Here is a 16,890-nt window from a genome sequence, read left to right on the forward strand (position 1 = left end):
TGTATCCCGGGAAAAATCTCATCTCCAGTCAAAGAAACTAGGGCTCTTTCAAAAAACAAACCTCCTTCAGTCTAAAGGCAGAAAGTAGAACTGGAGAAAGGAGGATAGAAGAGGCTTTGCCTCCTTTCCCCCAAATCATAGATAAAACATTTTTTCTTTTGATACCCATGAAAAAGGAAGATATGATGGTCAAATGCAGTTGTGAATAGACCAGCTAATGCTGTGCTGCATTGCAACGTTTCTCCTTGTGACCTTATTGCAACACAAAGAATAGCATCTGAGATGCAAGACTCTAGTAGGAGAAGGCAAAATTCAGCATGGAGGTGTGAGATACTAAGTCATCATCTCATAATGTACTTTGAAATCTTCTGTGTCAGTGAGAATTGTCTAGCAGAGTTTTTGCCAGGGAGGAGACACAGAGATTCAAAGTTAAAGGTGATTCTTAGAAGCATCTCAATCTTAAAAGCATTTCAATACAGCAATGGAGTTCCCAAGGCATGGAAACACAGGACCACCCACCCCAGAGTTTCAGACATAAGACATCAGGAATAGTTAACAGTCTGATGATTTGCTTATTCTGCTGGTTTTGTCTGGGAGAGAGCTAATTTTTTTCACACTGGCTGATACGGGGCTGTGTTTTGGAACTGTGCTGAACACAGACTTCACAACACAGAGATGTTTTTGTTATTGCTGAGCAGAGCTTGCACAGAGCCAAGGCCTTTTCTGCTTTCCACACTGCCATGTTGCCCTCCCGTTTCCCTGTGCAGGGAAGCTGGGGGTGCCTGGGAGGCTGGGAGGAGACACAGCCAGGACAGGTGACCCAGCTGAGCAAAGGGACATTCCAGACCGTGTGGCATCATGTAGTGAACATAAAGTGGGGGAAGAAGGAGGAAGGGGGGGCATTTGGAGTGAGGAGTTTGTTTTCCCAAGTCACCGTTACGTGCGATTAGGCCTTGCTATCCTGGAGATGGCTGAACTTCTGCCTGCCCATGGCAAGCAGTGAATTCATTCCTTATTTTGCTTTGCTTGCATGTGCAGCTTTTGCTTTCCCTATTATACTCAGTCGTGCACCTCAGCCCATGACTTCTCTCTTTTATCCTTCTGGTTCTCTCCCTCATCCTGCTGGTGAAGCAGTGAGTAAGCAGCTGCCTGGAGCTTGGTGGCTGGCTGGTGTTAAACCACAACACTTACTATGGATTCCCAGAGTAATTTAGGTACAGTCACACAGCTACTATGATGTAAAGATGATGAGGAAGGATTTTGACTTCACAGGTACCCTTCAATGATTGTCTACCAGTGAAACTACACTTCTAGATTCTTAGGCAATCTGATTAGAAAAAACTATTGCTAAAAACCAAAAAAGACTATCTTCAAAAGTAAAATAATGTTTAGGAGCTTAGTGACAAATTGGCTTCATCTGAATAGAGGCTAAGCTCTGGAGGTACTGAAGTCAAGGGCAGCAACTAGCCCAGCTCCCTGCTGGACAATGCTGCAGTGAGGAGGTGACCAGAGTTACCTATGTGGCAGTGATACTAGTGACACTACTGTGGTTCTTTCTTCTCTTGACTTCTTGAGATTATGCAATTTATTAGCTTCTTCAATGTGGGTCAAGAAAACATTCTTTGTGATGTCTTTTTGTAAATTAAAATAAAGTAAAATTAAACATGTCCCTTTTTTACCAGTATCAAAAGAGTTAAAGAAGTCTAGAGACTTGTATAGGACACCAAGGCCAACTTTGTACCAAAGGTCTGTTTATAGGAATTGTTATCAGGTAGAAGGTTTTAGGCTGGAGAAAATTTAATACAGAAATTCAGATAATCAGTCATAAAGAAAAATGAGTGACAACAGAAAAACAAATATTCAATTCTTGTTAGGGACTACTTGGAATGCTGATCTCATTGAAACATGGTTCTTAACTTATTTTAAATTTCTTATGTAACTATAGCCTGTTTTCAAATTCTTGTCGCTACACAGAGGTCCTTTTTGTATAAGTTCATATTTAGGTCTGTTCAGAGAAGCTTCACAGACATCAGAGACAAGACATTGTCCTTCTGCCAATGTGGTTTTGCCCCAAGCTGCAAGAAAGCTTAACTAGCCACTGTAAGGGATATTTGCATCTTTTATTGCTTGCAGAAAGGAAGTTTTCAGCCAAGGAAGGATACAATTTTAGTTTTCTGTGCACAAAGAGGGAACCGACTTTCTGTAAATAATGATAAGGTAATCTTGCTAATTACTTCTGTACTTTTTATTCAAAGGAAGAAATACCACTTTACAAACAAAAGACAAAACACAAGTTGAAAGTATTGGATAAGCTAAAAAAAAAGTGTCAATATGGACATACCCTTATTGTATTTAAAATCACACAGGCATATAAGACTTACCAAAGGATCTTGAACTGATAATCCAGAATGATGTATATGACAACAGCCATATAGTGATGTAGAATCACCAGATAAACTATTAATGCAGAAGACTATTGCTGAGAAGCTGGAATAAGCAGGACAAAGGAGTGCTAAAATTCCATGTGTGGCTGGGTCTCTTCCATGGACTCTTACATCTTTTGAGTAGATTCTTAGGCCGTCTGGATTCCTTATCACACTACACCATTTACAACTGATTATGTCCTTTCTTAAACAGCTGTAGCTGCCCTGAAGTTCCAGTAAAAATGGTAGCCTCCACAGGCAAAAAAAAATGGATAATGAAGTAAATCCATAGGAGAGCTGAAGGAAGAACCAAAACAACTTTGCTCCCCATCAAAGATAAGGCTAGAACATCCACTTTGACCATCCACTGCGCTGATCTGTTTTGTCACAGAAGTCTCTGTGCTGTCCTGAACTATTGCTGAGTTGAGCTACAATACCCATTTTAAGACAGATATCTCTTGAGATTAAAACTACAGATGGAAAGCCCATCATAATTTACTTTAAACCATTTCAATAGTTAACTGATCTATATTTAGGCAAAATTGTACCAGTCTGATTTTGTTCAGCAATCAGATCCTTTTATATCTGTCAACTAGATGGAGAAGCCAGGTATCAAGTTTCTATTTCATTGTAGATACTTTTGGACTGCAGTCTATACATGGTTCTGTTTGATAAAGAGGAAAAACTTCCTTGTATCATGCCACATGAATCAATGACTTTCCTCTCTCAACCTTTCCTTTATACTGAGTATTCTTGAATCCTAAACTACCAAAAGTAAATAAAAAAGAAATTTTCAGTGCACACATATAACTAGTACTGTTCATGCAATCCCCAGGGGTTTCTTTTAGCATAGCCAAGATTTACACAAGGCATTTTGACCAAAGCACCTCATTTAGTAGTCCATTCATTGTTACCTCTCTTGACAAATCTCTCTGCATCTCTTCATTCCTCCTCCAAATCCCCAAATAATAACTTGTGAACAGAAAAAAAAAAGGAAGAAAACCAGCATTTCAGTTCTTCTTAGGTCCAGCAAAACACAAGTTTCTGGAGATGAGAAAGGCAACAGCAGCATTAGCTTTGCAATAACATGACTGATGATTAGACTAAGGGAATTGTCTCCAGACATGGTTTCATTCCCTTTTTTGTTACAGCTGTACATGTGAAAAGGTTATACTAGACAGAGAAAGGGTAACAGAAGTGATGATGAATGTAAGGTATAAGGCATATTTAAAAATACTGGCTCAAATTTCAAAAGTGGAGTCAATTTATAGCACGGGGATGTTTTAGCATTACTCAGAGATACCAAAATAAAATTGCGTAAGCACGTATTATAACAGAACACTCTGGAGATGATCAGAACCAAAATATACAAGGAAACCCAGAACAACAAATCAGAGGCAACTTGTTCAACTGGTCTTCAGTAGCTCCATATTTGGGTGTCTTGTCTGTTCTGAAGAGCTAGAATTTGACGGGTAGACTAAATGTAAAGGTCATAAAATAAGAGTAAAAAGGACATGCTGCTTTCTCTGTTCACAAATGTTTTACTTTAATAATTATCCACAAAACACTTGTCTGTTTGCCCCCAACTTATTAAAGCCATCTGGTCTGTATTAATGACTTATCGTTGTTGTTTATTATATCTCCGATCTTTAGGGTCATCTGTGAGTATCATTAATAATTTTGTACAATGTTGACGTAATTTAAAACAAGCATTAAATATCATATACCAAAAAATAATTCTTAAAATAACCCAAATATTAATATAATTGCTAAGTTAGGATCCTGCATTTAGTGCTCTGTTTTTGGCTGCCAGTTACTCAATGTTTCTACTAATCAGCAGGTATATAATTTTTTTATGATATGATATATCATATTTTATATATATGATATATAAAAAGTGTCATGCAGCAGTAAGTCAGAATGTTTTCAAGAAATCAAAAGATTACATATAACAGTATTGTCATGTAAACACTATTTGGTTAGTGTCTTAGTAAAATTGTAGTCAGAGCTGTTTCTCCTATACTCATATTGACAAACATTACCTCTACTGATTTAAAAGCTTTATATATTAGTTGTAATTTTCTGCCCACATGGATGCTGCCCAATAATCATCTGGATTATCCTCTTTACCCTTTTTACTGCTAATACTTTTAACGAATCTTCTGTATTGTCTTTCCCAGTTTCAAATTTTTGAAAACAGACAGCAATACAGATAGCTGCTTGTTCAGTTTTAATATAAACACTGAACTGAAGTTATCTGAATGTTATTTTAAAATAAGTTTTGATGGCTAACACACTCCTGAGTTATTGCTGGAATAGGATGTGTTTTCTCATTTTGTGAAGTGATAAAATTTTGGTATTTGCCCAGGTGCTTCAAACACACCAGGGCATTCACAAGCCCCAGTCTTTATGGGGGACTTCAACCACCCCAATACTGGTTGAAGGAACAGCTAGGAGGTTCCTGTGATGCACTGATAGTAACCTCCTTCTCCAAATGATAGAGGAACCAATGACAGAGGTGCTATGCTGGACCATGTTCTTGCTGACAAGAAGGGAAGGCGAAGCTCAAGCACAGCCTGGGAAGTAGTGACCATGAAACGGTGGAGTTTGAGTGAGGGGGACACACACGAAGCTCACTAGGCTGGACTCCAGGAGAGGAGACTTTGGCCTCTTCAGGGGTCTGCTTGGTAGAGTAATAGGGAAGAGAATCCTGGAGGGAAGAAGGGTCCAAGAAAGCTGGTTAATCTTCAAGGGTCAAGGTCCTCCAAGTCAGGAGCAATGTATCCCAACAAAAAGGAAATCAGACAAAAGTACAGGGCAACCTGCATGGATGAACAACTTGCTCCTGGACAAACCCAAACACAAAAGGAAGCCTGTTGAGGGTGAACTAAAGGACAGCCCTGGGAAAAATATGAAGAGATTGTCTGAGCAGCTAGGGATCAGGCCAGCTTTTTTTCTAGCATCATTTCCATAATTTCTATAGATCCATGATTCTGAAGACTAACTTAAGGCTTCCTAAATGTACCACATTTACCTATGAGGGTAGCAAGGAACAGGAATGATGCTGTGTTCTTTGCAGATGTAACTGTCCTCAGCACTGTCTTACATGAAGTAGCAACTCTACATAAAGTATTTCATATTTCTAGACTACCTGATGTGTTATCCCAAGATGGTGTGTTGTAGCAATAAAGAGCCATCACTGTTCTGAGCATCTGTTTAGAGGGCAGGGTCAGCTTAAAATCTAGCCAACTTTCAGAAGTCTGCGGTTCTGCACTTTCCTACACATTTCCTACACGAATTGTGGAACTTAATTATATAAACACACCTGTCCTGCTAAGTGACAGATGCACACAAAATAGGACATAGACTTAAACAAAAACAGTGATGTTACCACAGATAAAAGTGCAGGCAGAATAACCAAAGAACTATTTTTTTTCAGCATTACTTGCAAGAGCTGGCATGACTCAATGACAGAGGTGTAGGTCTATTGACTCTGCTTTTTCCAGAAAGTAGTGACCTGTGGAGAGACATGAAGAAGCAAGCTATAATTCAATCAACTTTAATTCTGCCAGACCACAACTTCCTGTGTAAAGGATTTCTGCAAGAACATCACAACACACAAAAACAAAAAGTATTTATTAGACAAAGTTTAACTGGGCTAGCAGGGGACCAACTCAGATCTAGAATTTCCTTTTATATTATTCTCCTTATTTCTCATTCACCCCACAAATTTCTTCTTTATATACAGGAAGTAGAACTTTCATCTTGTCTAAGAATTGTCATTCTTTACTTTTTTCCCCAAGTGAACTTGGAAAAAAGATTTCAACTATCTTTACACTATTGTTGATCATAAAAAGCTAGTAGTATTTGTATTTTTTAGGTATACTTCACACAAAATTATAGCTGTAATGTGGTGTGAATCACCACTGGATATTAGCATTTATACCATTATGCTTTCACTCATCAAAGACCTATATAAATGGTCTCCTGCTGAATTCAGCATAAACTGAACTGCTGAATTTTACATAGTTTTCATGCTGCAGATACCGAAGTGTATTCCCGTATGGACTGTAGTCTGAAACATTCTTTTTCAGTTCTCAAGCTACTTTTAAACAGTTGCCTTCTGAATGCTAATTTCAGAATTGCATTGGCAGATCCTTACAGACCACGTCCTGAATGTTGCCATGGTAATACTCTTCATTTAGTAAACAGTATGGAATAAACCCTCATTCCCAGGCAATAATGCAATTTAGCCCAATCCCCAGGTACTGTTAAAGTGGTTCCTCTTCATTTATGCTTCTTAAACTCTGAGTAAGCAGAGATTGCAAGTTTCATTTCCAAATAGTGTAGGGGACACCGCACTTTCTAAGAAGTGCTCAAACTTAGTAGCAATTTTTCACTCCTACGACCACCACTGCAGACAAGACAATACATTCTGAGCAAAGGGAGAAGTTGCCTTCTCCCCCTCAGCAGATGTGGTGACTGCGACTCATGAGTAGCAGGTGGAAGTTGTCACCACAGTATCAATTATTGGAAGAGAAAACTGCAGCTTTTTCAATAGCTCAGAGCTGTTTGTGGAGGGTTTTCCTGATACTACAATCAGTCCAGGGTGGATCCAATTTCCCTAGTGGTAAATACCATTTAGCGGGTGGAGCTGGTAAGGAAGGGTGTTTTTACATTTATCCCCTCAAATCTCATTCTCTTCCTCAGTTATTCCACTCCTTATATCCTAGTGATTTCTTGTTTTCTTTTGAAAGAAAACATCTCCAGCTCTTCTAGTGAGCTTCAAAAGCAGCCATTCATCTGCAGCAAGCAAAATTTTGTTTTAAAAGAGTCAAAGACTTTATGCTCGCAGAGATAAATTGAAAATCAGAGCAGGGTGCAAACCTGGTCATCCAAATGTGCACATGGTTGGCTTTGGTGCCTGGACTGTTGTCCTGAATGTGGTGAAAACCATGCTCAGGCTGTGCTGCTGTTGCTTCTCAGAACCACTGAAAGCACAAGAACAAAATTTTTTTGATGCTCTCTGTAACAAAGCTCTCAGAATCACATATTAAAATTACTGACAGGGAAGCAATTCTGAGTTAGGAAAATATTCTTCCTAGAGACAGACTTCTGTTATCTTAGGCTGGAACAGTAATGTGACACTGGACCTTTACTATGACTGGAGGAATTCAGAGGCTTTGCCCAGGTCTTTGCCCAGGTCTATATTTTCTAGTGGTTCCATTTTTGGAACCACTAGAAAATATATTTTACATGAAACACCAGAAGAAATTTCTAGCGCTCCTGCTCATGGATCACAACATTTGCAGGATGACTGACTGGGACATCTGCCTAAGCTTGCAGACACTGACTCAGTATCTCCTGCAGTGTTTGAACCACACCACACCACACCACACCACACCACACCACACCACACCACACCACACCACACCACACCACACCACACCACACCACACCACACCACACCACACCACACCACACCACACCACACCACACCACACACCACACCACACCACACCACACCACACACCACACCACACCACACCACACCACACCACACCACACCACACCACACCACACCACACCACACACAGTGCCTGCATCTATTCCCCCTGAAGGACCCCAATACAGCCCAGCAGAGGACAGTGCCTAGCAATAGGACAGCTGTCCCATGAGTCCTGCATAATTTATGAAAGCAAAGAAGCATGGGGACATAGTAATTACCAAGGGGTCCTTTCCTTTTCAGTGGTAAACCTGCCAAATTCTTGGAACTCCTAATACTCCCCTGGAAGTAACACTAATTTTCAGAAGTGTAAGACCACATTGTGCCACTATTATTCCACGTGTTGAAGTGCAGCAGAGATGTATCTTTCAGCTCATCTTAATCCCTGCAGTAGAAAAAAAAAGAAAAAAAAAAGAAAAAAACCTTCTCCCTTTCTATTCAAAGCAACTTCAAAAATTACATGTTTTTATTCAGAGCAACTTCAAAAGTTAAATGTTGTCTAGTCACAGACCAGTAGAAAAAACCCCTAAATCCCTGCTCTAAAAAAAGGGATTCCAGTGAAGCCTTTGAAGGTAGTGAAGTAAAAGGAAGTACTGGTTTCTCTGACAAAATTTTACTGCAGGCTCTAATGATAGCTTATCTCTATCTTCTGATTTTGATTACAAGGCTTAGCTTGACATGTTAACTCCAATACAATTTCCAAGACTGCAGGACAGGAAGAATAGGAAGAAGGAAGGCAAGTGGTTTGAAAATGTAGTCATTTTGTCTCTTTAATAGGGACAGACTGTACAATGGACTGGCAACAGCAAAGTACAGTCAAAGAAAGATGAGAAAGAAAAAGAAGAGATAGAAACAGGCAACCAGATAATGAAAATACTTTCAGCTGGGATACAAAATACAAGTGAAAGTACATCAATGTCACCCAAGATATATGTTAGTAAGCTATGTTTAACCCTAAAAGTTGACTGCTCTGAACAGAAGCAAACATTAGCACTTGGGCTACAAAATTTCAAATACTTTCTAAAGTTTTGGGACAAAAGCCCAGGTTTTACAAATATAAGATATAATCTGGGTTGGAAAAAAGAAATTGGGAAAACAATTCCTCAAAATGTTGTACCCTTGATTTGGTCTTTATTAACTATTCCTGAGCATACGGTCATTTTTGATGAAATAAATGACAAGACAGCACAGTGTAATTCTTTTGTCAGATAGAAAAACCTTGGTCTCTTAATTTCAAAGGGTTTCTTAGCTATACAGAAGCCCTTGTACTTACAGCACTACTTTGTAAGTTTGTCTCTGATACAACCCAAGAAAAGAGTTGTCTGTAAATCTGGATTGGGTGTTTCAGTCCCAGCAAAGCTAGAGACAGGTTTGCAATACTGTTCAAATACCTGTAAACTAAGAATTTAAGTACCAGTTGGAACAAAATTTTACACAAAAATCATTAAGAAAAAAAAAAAATTACAGTCCAGCTCATTTTTCCCAGATTGCTAAATGCAATCACTAGGGAAACAAGTAAGAGGAAGCAAGTATTGTACCTGCGCTTTTAAAAAAATGACAGTTATTACAACAGGAACCATTACAGTCTTGCTTAGCCATCTCAGCCTTTTCTTTGCCTCCATACTTTCTGCAGGTCCTCAGTTATAATTCATGAAGGCTGAGAAGTTTGCAGAAAATTGGCACCTAGAGAAATTGCTGTAGAGTTAGCTTTACTTTCCTCTTCCAAGGACTGCCTTGGCTATGCTGCTGGAGACAAGGATACACCAGCACAGCATGGATCCTACTGAAAGGGACCCCATCTCTATAGCACACAGGCAGGAGCTCCAGGTTTTGGTATATTTAAGCTGTCCCCTGGTATGTTCAGATCTCTTGCCATCACACATTAATCTGGACTCTGGACCTCTGACCTCTTAGTCAGTTCTGGCTAATCAAGGAAGTCTGGAGATGTCAGAGATGACTGAAGGTTGGCCAGTGTGATGTCCGTCCACAAGAAGGGCTGGAACTCAGATCCAGGCAACTACAGCCTGTCAGCCTGACTTCAGCACCCAGCAAGACTATGGAACAGATCATCTTAGCTACAATCAGATGGCACACACAGAACAACCATAGCCTATTTGGACTTCAGTAAAGCCTTTGATTCTGTCTCCCACAGCATTCTCCTGGAAAGGCTAGCAGCCGATGCAGTGGACAGGTACATCCTTTGCTGGATTGGCCAGGCCCAGAGAGTGGTGGAGAATGCTGCCAGTAATGGGGCCAGTTCTTTATAATGTCTTTTTTTGATGATCTGGATGAGGGGGTTGAGTGCATTCTCAGTAAATTAATGGATAACAAATTGTGTATAAGTACTGACCTGCTGGAAGGCAGGAACTCCCTGCAGAGGGATCTGGGCAGGCTGGATCATGGCTGAGGCCAATGGTGTGAGGTTCAACAAGGCCCAGTGCTGGGTCCTGCCCTTGGGTCACAACAGCCCCAGGCAGCTCCACAGGCTGGGGCAGAGTGGCTGGAAAGGAGCTGGGGGTGCTGGTGACAGCAGCTGGACATGAGCCAGGCTGTGCCCAGGGGGCCAAGAAGGCCAATGGCATCCTGGCCTGGATCAGCAATGCTGTGGCCAGCAGGGCCAGGGCAGGGATTGTCAGCTCTGGCACTCAGCACTGGTGGAGAAGCGTCTCAAATGCTGTTCTGGACCTCACAAATCAGGAAGCACATTGAGGTGCTGGAATATGTCCAGAGAAGAGCAACAGAGATGAGGAAGAATCTGGAGCACAAGTCCTGAGTGGCTGAGGGAGCTGGGGGTGTTTATCCTGGAGAAAAGGAGGCTCAGGGGTGGCCTTATCACTCCTTACAGCTGCCTGAAAGGAGATTGTAGCCAGGTGGAGTCAACCAGTGACAGGACAAGAGCACAGAGTCTCAAGTTGCACCAGGGGAGGTTTAGGTTGGACATCAGAAAAAATTTCACCACTAAAGGGCTCTCAAACATTGGGATGGACTGCTCAGGAAAGTGGTGGAGTCAACATCCATGGAAATGTTCAAGAAATTACTGGATCTGGCACTTTGTGCTATGGTCTAGTTGACAAGGTGGTGATCATTCATAAAGGTGGACCTGATGACCTTGGAAATCTTTTCCAAACGAAATGATTCTGTGATCCTTGAAATGGGGGAAGGAAGGGTTTTGACTTGTTTGGGGTTTTTCTTTTTTTAATTTAAAGCCATTTAAAAAATCATTCTACCAGCACTTAGCATGTGGAAAAGCTCTACTGAAAATTTTAGTTAATGCAATTTCTCTTTCTTTGCTATATATTAAAATTTAGGTAAGCAATGTCTTTTACTTCAAGACAATATCACAGATTGAGGTTTTTATGTCCTGCACACAGAGTTTCTTACCAAGAATTACTGGGCCTGACACTGCAAAGTAGTTCCTTGGTCCAATGCAAGGAAGTTGGAAGTGCAGTTAAAAGGGAGAAAGCCCAAGAAGATAAAACGGGGAGTTGTTCATGTAGGATGCTTATCCACAAGAAGGTAGTGCCTTAATGTTCCCTTTTAAACTACCAGCCCATTTCACTTTCTGTATATTTGTATTCCTCCACATGCTGGTAGACCAAACAATGGCATTTTTCACCTGATAACTCCTAGACCAGCCTATGTTGTTTATGGTGAAGAATGTCTGACCAAAAGAACATGAAGTTTTGAGGAACTTTTTAAAAAAATCACTTAGTCACAATTATTTGCACTAAAAAGAGAGGATAAATGAAGAAAGATCTTTAATATCCAATATTTTAATAAAATTCTTTTATTTTGGTATTAGGAAAAGATAATACTTTAAAAATAATATTTACAAAGACTTGTGAGGATAATATACTGCTTTTACTTTGAGTATTCATAAATTTTGCAACTCAGATTTAAATAAGGTCACAACAAACCCAGCCAGAAACTAAATCTAGAGTTCCCTCTGAGACAAAGACTTTCTCCTTCTGACTTTATGCAAATGCTAAATCTGAAGAAAGGTGAAACACTCTTATTCCTCTAGTCTTCCAAGATCTCAATATTCTGAATCATCTAAATGACTGCAACACATTTAATTTTAAGAAGTTTCTTGCATATTATCATTTTACTTGTAATAGTGATGCTTTTGTCCCTAGTGACTTAGTAGTGAGCTAAACTGCCCCAACAGATATCTCAACACAAGGCTCCTTATAAGGAAGAAATAATTCATTCCCAGGATCTATTCTCAATAAATAACTGAATGTGCTCAGTCCTTAAGGAAATACAGAGCAGCATTAATTCACACAGCTCTGGGACTATGGTACAAACAATGCCTTCCCCTTCAGTCCATCTGAGAATGACTTCATACATTAAGTATTGAGCCACAGAAAGGCAGAGGACACAGAAATTAATGTCAAGAGGATTTAGCACAGTTGTAGATGTTTGTTTCTTTTAACTGTTCTAGAAAATGGGCAAAGTATGCTTAGTATTTTAAGTAAATTTTCCTAAATGCTTTTAGATTCTAGTCTGAGTACAGTTTTAGAATCAACAAGGAATTTAATCAAAATAAAAAGCTGCACTTTGAAAGGGCTCATTTGGTACTGCCAGTTTATTTCCACTTCAAGAGAGAAACTCTAAAGAGCTGGCAATATTTATCCTAGAGTATTTGATTTAAAAGGCTAGAAAAAGGCAAAAGTTCTTTTTTTAGTCTTTGAATTAAAAATAGCCTCTGAACATAATGAAAGAAACTGTTTTAGGAAAACATTGTAAAACTCAAGACAGTGACCAACTACACTATTTTCTTCACTAACCAACCTTAAGATGGTAATTTCATCAACACCCATCACTTCTGTCTGCTTTTCCTGCATTTGAATTCCCAGTTTCACTACACTGCTAAGTTCAGTGATATTCACCACTTTTACATACAACACTGTGTTTCAAGCTTTCATACGATATTAGAATACATTTGTTATCTCTAAAACCTGTAGCCTTCTTCCAAGAAATGAAACCCCTTGTTATCTAAAAAGGCACACAGAAACAGGTTTAAAAACATTTGTTTCAGCATTGTAAATCCAGTTGTTTCAGTAGACCTATCATTCTTTCTTGTTTGGATTATTTTAGTCCTCAATTTTTCTTGCTTTTTTTCCCTTATAGCTATAGCTCCAAGAACTCTCCAGCCTCCATTCCCAAGTCTCCTTCTCTGTCTTTGACCCCCTACCCTCTGAGAGTTTAGAAATATTTTATGCAGCACGTGACCCTTGTTCAGCTTCAATGCAGGAATGCCAAGTCTCATCTTTCCTGATAAGATTTAACCACTGGGGTGACTTATGTTGGCTAGCATTATGTCGCCTGCCATCATTTTTCTACATTTAGACCTTGGTGTGTTTCACACAAAGACAACTGTGCAGCTGTATGTGACCTTCCTTTTAGATTAGTGCAACTGGTGGAATGCTCAAGCCTTTTATACTTTACTATAATGAGCAAAACTGACTGCAACTGGCCTAATGCTCTGAAAAGATTATTAGGAAGGAATTTTACTGCGTGGTGGCCAAGGGTGCTTTTCCAAGCAGCTTAAAGAATAGCCTTTTATTACATGCAGGAAGTTAGCCAAGTTAAGTTTGCTGTTTTGCAGCCATTCCTCCCTCTCTGTGTAGCTCAGGAATAGAAACTTCCCAAAACGGTGAGATGGAAACAGAGGCAAGAAATGCTCAGCTCAGTAAGGTCTTCCCTCGAGAACATCCACTGAAAGAAAAACCAACTAGCAATTAAAATAGCTTAGATATGGCTTTAACACTTCCTAATTTCTTCTCTGGAGTTAACACATCTTCCCACTTGGTTTCAGAAAGCGGAGGGAACTTAGGGCAAATCTGGCAGGACAAAAGTTCAGCCTCAGATGAAAATTTGCAAGTTGTTCAAGTGCTACGCTGGTGCAGCTGGAGCTTAAAGTGGAGCATATTTGGTGTCTCTGGTGGCATGACAAGAGCAAAGATGCCTCTTGCTTCCTTGTCTTCTCCCTAGCCCAGAACCTAAAAAGATTCACCAGCATTCTGTGTATCTGTTAATACACACAGACTCAACAGGAAGTAGTAACTCTTGATGAGGGGAGACGGATGAAAGAGGTGGATCCATGAGCTCTTCTACCTGCTTGTTTTCTGGGATTTCTTTAGTGAATTTAAAAATTTCTGCCCAGATCTGTAAAGACAGAAAAAAGACTAAGTTGAGGTAACTGACACACAGGTTAACGTATTATGGATGATTTGTTGTCATTGTCACGCTTCTCACTCTTTTTGGTTTTTATTGTAAAGTTTCTCAACTATGATGGGAAGAATTCTTCCGGTGGCATGAGTGTTATATTTATTGCAGCAGGTGGCTAAGACCTGGTAAAGAACAGCCATGCCTGATTTGGAAGAGTATCTTTACTGACTTGCTAGATGCTTATTTAAAGCAGAAATAGTGGTAGAACAGAGAAGAAAAATTGCTTTGACATTTGAACAATCATTACTCATGAATAAGTGATGGAGTTAAAAATAATTTTCCTCTCCTCTCACACACATGCAATCATAAAGTTCTTTTTGTTTTTTTCTTTTTCCTACTGTCTACCATATTGATTGTAAAAGAAAGTACTCCATGCTCATCTCATACTGGTCTGCAGTATTCAGGCTCCCTAACACTTCCAAAATTCTGTTGGAAGTTAGGTTTATAAATCCAGCAGAACATTTATAAAACATGCCTAAACCTAAAAACAAGACCGTTAATATTCCAGCAAGCTATCTATGAATTAATGAAACTGGCATCTCAAGAGTAACTATTTTGTGAAGTCCATAGCCAGAAACACAAGCATCAGTTTAAACTAATTCCCTCCACAGAAGGTAGGTTTCATTATCCCAAAGAAAAAAACCCCAAGCTTATAGTACATACAAAAAAAAAAAAAACCCAAAAAAACCGAACCAAAAAACCCACCAACCTGACCATGCAGAAAATAATTCTGCAGTTTAAGCTATTTGATTAAAAAGTGTCCGTCATTTTCTTAGTATCAGCAACTGGCAGCAGAAAAACAAAAAATAAAAAAAACCCAAAAAAACAAACACACACAAAAGCAAAAAACCAACCCTAACCCTCTCCCCCACCAAAAGCACAGGTCTATACCTAAATGTAAAAAAATTCTTGACGTGTGAAATTTCCAAGTACTGCTACTGTTCAGAAGTTTAAAAGCATACACTGCCCCCCCTTCTCCAATACGTGCAAATTCTAAACCATCACAGGTTTCTGCCAATCCTTCTTTAAAAATCAGTCAGCGAGTCAGATAAATTTAATTCAATTTCCCGTCCACTTTTAATGGAAAATGCAGTTTCTGCAAAGCTTTCCAATCGCTTGAATACAAAATAAGCTCCTGTTCCAGTCGGAGGTGGAGGCGGGGGGCGGAGGGATTGGCACAAACAAAAAGGAGACGACAGTTTCGAGCCAACGCGATGTTGTTTGCACCTCTTAGATTTTATGCCGGGCACGCTTGACATTCCTCCGCCGCATTCCCTGACGGAACCGCCTCCCCGCTGGGGGCGGCTTGCGCTGCATCATGGAAAATGTAGTCTGTCTGGGAAAACCGGAGGGAAGCCGCTCCAATTACGGCTTCTGCGGGGCACGGCATGCGAGCAAAGGGCTGCTCGCCGGGCCAGTGAGTGTTTTCAACTACGAGCCGCCCAAAAATGCCTCTTACAAGCCATAGTTCCGAAATATTTAATTAATTACAAAAATTGGTTTTAAATTCGGTTAATTAAAAATGGCGACTGCTCTACCATGAAGCATCAAAGCGTAATCCCATTTGCGAGATAAAGTCCCTAAATACCAACATAATATTTATATTAAAATTTAATTAGTGTAACAGAAGTCAGCCGAGGTTGCTCTGCGATGACACGCAGCCCACAGCCTCTCAGCGCAGAAGGGCGCTGTGCGCTGCGCTCGCTCGATCCCGGCCGGGCGGCACTTCCACGCGGCCGGCGTTCCGGGAGCAGCGGCGGGAGCAGCGCCCCGCGCCGCGGGCAGCCACGGCGACACGCAGCACCTCGGGACCCTCAGCATATGGATGCCTCCATCTATCCATCTATCAATCCATCCATCTCTGAGGCGCCGGCACGGGCCCGAACGGCGCGGTTTTTAAAGATCACCGAAAAGACTCTGGCCCTCCGCTGTGTCACGACCCACCTGGGTAAACACGGTGCCTTCATGGCCTCCAAGTGACTCACTGCGGGTCCTTGCCGCCCTGGCCTGTGTCTCGGCTCTCCCGGAGCAATTCCAAGCCCTGACATCTGCAGAGCCAACCGGGTGCTGGCACCGGGATGACGACCTTTACCGTACTACCGCTAGTAGAAGGAAAATGAAACTCCCCACAAAACTTAATACCAACACATCCTGGAGCGCGCCTCACAGGAGTTTGTTACAGGCACGCACCTAGGCTCCCGATCCAGAGGCGGACGGAAAGGCCTTCGCCTGCTGCGGCCCCGCCTCTGAAGCGGGAGCGCAGTTCTCCCACCGCGGCGCGTACCGCGCTTCCCGTCCGCGAGGCGCGGCTCGTCCCGCCCCTCCGGCTTTCCCGGCAGAGGTGACCGGGTTCAGGCCGCGGCGGCGGCCCCGCCCCCACATTCCATTCCCTATATGGCGGCAGAGCTGGGGGCGCCGCCGGCCACGCCCTCCTTTCCCACCACGCGCGCGAGGGCGCGCCCGGGCGTGCGCGCGTGACATCAACGGGAGAAGAGGCTGGGAAGGCGGAGGTGGGAGAGCGCGCGCCACCCCTTCACTCTTCCCTCTCCCCCGCCGTTCTATTTACGTTGTGACGCCGATTTGCATAAGACCACGCCCCCCACAGCCGGCGAGACCAGGCGGCCCCGCCCTCTTCGCCACATAAGGGCGGAGGGGGCGTGTCCCCGGGGGCTCGCGGGCCCTCGCTGCCTTCCTGGAGCCGTTTATAGGGTACAGCCACTTCCGCTG

At 41.5% G+C, this 16,890-nt stretch overlaps 2 long non-coding RNA genes across 3 annotated transcripts; both read right to left on the bottom strand.

The window, feature by feature from the left end:
- Positions 1 to 2,040: 2,040 nt before the first annotated feature.
- On the bottom strand, positions 2,041 to 16,823 carry LOC134432629 (uncharacterized). 2 transcript variants are annotated; one of them, XR_010031375.1, is made up of 4 exons: positions 16,354 to 16,823; positions 7,311 to 7,414; positions 5,869 to 5,940; positions 2,041 to 5,133 (listed from the first exon to the last, which is right to left on the bottom strand). It is a non-coding gene; the product is annotated as an uncharacterized LOC134432629 (long non-coding RNA). The 2 variants fall into 2 exon arrangements; XR_010031374.1 differs by lacking the exon at positions 16,354 to 16,823 and adding an exon at positions 8,151 to 10,025.
- Positions 11,699 to 16,343, bottom strand: LOC134432628 (uncharacterized). The gene is made up of 2 exons (XR_010031373.1): positions 16,108 to 16,343; positions 11,699 to 14,100 (listed from the first exon to the last, which is right to left on the bottom strand). It is a non-coding gene; the product is annotated as an uncharacterized LOC134432628 (long non-coding RNA).
- Positions 16,824 to 16,890: the final 67 nt, after the last annotated feature.

This window comes from Melospiza melodia, chromosome Z, assembly GCF_035770615.1.
Source record: "Melospiza melodia melodia isolate bMelMel2 chromosome Z, bMelMel2.pri, whole genome shotgun sequence".
In the NCBI taxonomy this organism is placed as follows: Eukaryota; Metazoa; Chordata; class Aves; order Passeriformes; family Passerellidae; genus Melospiza; species Melospiza melodia.